This window comes from Amia ocellicauda, chromosome 4 (genome assembly GCF_036373705.1).
Source record: "Amia ocellicauda isolate fAmiCal2 chromosome 4, fAmiCal2.hap1, whole genome shotgun sequence".
NCBI classification, from domain to species: domain Eukaryota; kingdom Metazoa; phylum Chordata; class Actinopteri; order Amiiformes; family Amiidae; genus Amia; species Amia ocellicauda.
The window spans coordinates 17,355,759-17,359,991 of NC_089853.1; positions in this window are offsets into that span (position 1 = coordinate 17,355,759).

A 4,233-nucleotide genomic window follows, 5' to 3' on the forward strand; every position below is an offset into this window, starting at 1 on the left:
TGCACACATCTCAGGAGGGATTTTGTCCCACTCCTCTTTGCAGATCCTCTCCAAGTCATTAAGGTTTCGAGGCTGACGTTTGGCAACTCGAACCTTCAGCTCCCTCCACAGATTTTCTATGGGATTAAGGTCTGGAGACTGGTTAGGCAACTCCAGGACCTTAATGTGCTTCTTCTTGAGCCACTCCTTTGTTGCCTTGGCTGTGTGTTTTGGGTCATTGTCATGCTGGAATACCCATCCACGACCCATTTTCAATGCCCTGGCTGAGGGAAGGAGGTTCTCACCCAAGATTTGAAGGTACATGGCCCCGTCAATCGTCCCTTTGATGCGGTGCAGTTGTCCTGTCCCCTTAGCAGAAAGACACCCCCAAAGCATAATGTTTCCACCTCCATGTTTGACGGTGGGGATGGTGTTCTTGGGGTCATTCCTCCTCCTCCAAACACAGCGAGTTGAGTTGATGCCAAAGAGCTTGATTTTGGTCTCATCTGACCACAACACTTTCACCCAGTTCAGATGTTCATTGGCAAACTTCAGACGGGCCTGTACATGTGCTTTCTTGAGCAGGGGGACCTTGCGGGCGCTGCAGGATTTCAGTCCTTCACAGCGTAGTGTGTTACCAATTGTTTTCTTGGTGACTATGGTCCCAGCTGCCTTGAGATCATTAACAAGATCCTCCCGTGTAGTTCTGGGCTGATTCCTCACCGTTCTCATGATCATTGAAACTCCACGAGGTGAGATCTTGCATGGAGCCCCAGACCGAGGGAGACTGACAGTTATTTTGTGTTTCTTCCATTTGCGAATAATCGCACCAACTGTTGTCACCTTCTCACCAAGCTGCTTGGCGATGGTCTTGTAGCCCATTCCAGCCTTGTGTAGGTCTACAATCTTGTCCCTGACATCCTTGGGCAGCTCTTTGGTCTTGGCCATGGTGGAGAGTTTGGAATCTGATTGATTGATTGCTTCTGTGGACAGGTGTCTTTTATACAGGTAATGAGCTGAGATTAGGAGCACTCCCTTTAAGAGAGTGCTCCTAATCTCAGCTCGTTACCTGTATAAAAGACACCTGGGAGCCAGAAATCTTGCTGATTGATAGGGGATCAAATACTTATTTCCCTCATTAAAATGCAAATCAATGTATAACTTTTTTGAAATGCGTTTTTCTGGATTTTTTTGTTGTTATTCTGTCTCTCACTGTTAAAATACACCTACCATTAAAATTATAGACTGATCATTTCTTTGTCAGTGGGCAAACGTACAAAATCAGCAGGGGATCAAATACTTTTTTCCCTCACTGTATATATATATATATATATATATATATATATATATATATATATATATATAATTATTATTATACATTTTTTAATGAAATAATAGTGTAACTCTAGTGCCCCAAAATTAAAGCAGGGAGCAACTTGTCTGCTAAATTATGCTCTGTCTAGTGTCTGTGAGACTTATTTTTTTTACTACTATTTCATCAGTCACTATTTAAAAATTGAGTTTGTAGAACATGTTTGTAGTACATACTGAAAACAGTATTTGAACACTGTATGAGAATGACAAGCAAAGCCTCAGATGAGTTTATACCTAATATGGAGACTCAAGAAACACTGGCGACAGACATGAAAAAGGAAAAGCAAGTTGAGTCATTCTAAAATAGCAAAGCAATGAAAAGTCAACCTGAAGGTTCTGTATAGGTCCCACTGAATCACAATAATAGTGCTCATGCCTGCTCTGTGTTGTGACTACCTCATTCCACTAATAATGTACAAATATATTAAAATAACACTTTGTAAGTAGATGCATTCTTGGTGTTTACTAATTAAGTCAAATGTTTTGGAAAGTGGATGAAAGTTTGTGGAAATTATTAATATATTTTGTTTAATTTTCTCAGATAAAAACATAATTAAATCAAATTAGAACAACCTTTAAACTGCCCCACCTACTCCTGTTTATACTCCCTTGACCTTGCTTAAGGGGTGTTATGTTCATTATTTCTTTGTGATAGTTTAATAAAACTTTCTGAGTCTTATAGTTAAAATCTGACATTTAAGCACACAGCAGGTGGAAGATAGCACAGAAAGGTGCAATTTAATTGCTTTTTAAAGATGATACAAGAACACAATGATCTGAGATTTATACCCGGAAAAGAATGTGTTTTGGAGTTTGACCTAGAACTCTCTTTTATATATATATATATATATATATATATATATATATATATATATATATATACACTCACCTAAAGGATTATTAGGAACACCATACTAATACTGTGTTTGACCCCCTTTTGCCTTCAGAACTGCCTTAATTCTACGTGGCATTGATTCAACAAGGTGCTGAAAGCATTCTTTAGAAATGTTGGCCCATATTGATAGGATAGCATCTTGCAGTTGATGGAGATTTGTGGGATGCACATCCAGGGCATGAAGCTCCCATTCCACCACATCCCAAAGATGCTCTATTGGGTTGAGATCTGGTGACTGTGGGGACCAGTTTAGTACAGTGAACTCATTGTCATGTTCAAGAAACCAATTTGAAATGATTCGACCTTTGTGACATGGTGCATTATCCTGCTGGAAGTAGCCATCAGAGGATGGGTACATGGTGGTCATAAAGGGATGGACATGGTCAGAAACAATGCTCAGGTAGTCCAATTTTGGTAGTCCAATGCTCAATGTCCAATTTTGGTGAGCTTGTGCAAATTGTAGCCTCTTTTTCCTATTTGTAGTGGAGATGAGTGGTACCCGGTGGGGTCTTCTGCTGTTGTAGCCCATCCGCCTCAAGGTTGTACGTGTTGTGGCTTCACAAATGCTTTGCTGCATACCTCGGTTGTAACGAGTGGTTATTTCAGTCAAAGTTGCTCTTCTATCAGCTTGAATCAGTCGGCCCATTCTCCTCCGACCTCTAGCATCAACAAGGCATTTTCGCCCACAGGACTGCCGCATACTGGATGTTTTTCCCTTTTCACACCATTCTTTGTAAACCCTAGAAATGGTTGTGCGTGAAAATCCCAGTAACTGAGCAGATTGTGAAATACTCAGACCGGCCCGTCTGGCACCAACAACCATGCCACGCTCAAAATTGCTTAAATCACCTTTCTTTCCCATTCAGACATTCAGTTTGGAGTTCAGGAGATTGTCTTGACCAGGACCACACCCTTAAATGCATTGAAGCAACTGCCATGTGATTGGTTGGTTAGATAATTGCATTAATGAGAAATTGAACAGGTGTTCCTAATAATCCTTTAGGTGAGTGTATATATATATATATATATATATATATATATATATATATATATATATATATATATATATATATATATATATATATTTTTTTTTTTTTTTAACCTGGCACAGGTTAATTTGGCCCATGCATGTGTGTACAGAAGCATAGAACATTTGGAACATTTACGCAGCACTGACTTTTGGTATAATTTTGGGGATTTTGGTACACTCTGTTATTTTGGTAATGCTCTTAAAACCATTTTATCTTTGTTTACACAGAGCACAGACAACAAACCTTAGTATAGGAGCAGGAATATATTTAATAATTATTCAATTCTGATGGAAACTACAGAGAGTGATGCCAAAAGACTTATGTAAGTTGGTGAATCAATCTGAAGGTACCACAGGGTTACAACATACATTTATTTGACTCTACAATGTGATTTCAGGCTTTTGCCCCCAGGAGGTAGATGAATACTATGGTTTGTCTGGCATTTCTCCAGTATTGGTTTCATATTATCAGCTCTAGTGCTACACATAAAGCCACCTGCTATAGAACTTGATGGGACATTAATAGTAGGCGACTCAAAATCCAAAGTAGTAGCCAGCTCCAATACTTTTTACAAATGCTGAAATAAGAGGGAAAAAGCTGAGGAAAGAAAGGAAACAAACTATGTCAGTATTCCCATCCAGGTAGTTGAAAAACCAAAAAAGACAAAAAAGATGTCCAATGATAGGGTGGAGCAGTGAATTCCTACATTTTCAAAACCACAAGCTTTGAAATCTAAAAGATATAATCTGGAAAGAGACAGTCCCACCAGGATTCTTGTAGAAATGTGTTCAGGACCGCGGACAGCGATCAAATAGCCCTTTACTGCAAAGGAGAGCAAGATCTGTCTGTCAGAGAAGTCGAGTGTCCTTAGACGAGGGAAAAGGCATATAGTGGCTTGTACAATCTGACTGGTGCTTTTGCAGGTCTTAAAGTCCATAGATTTACCAACACACC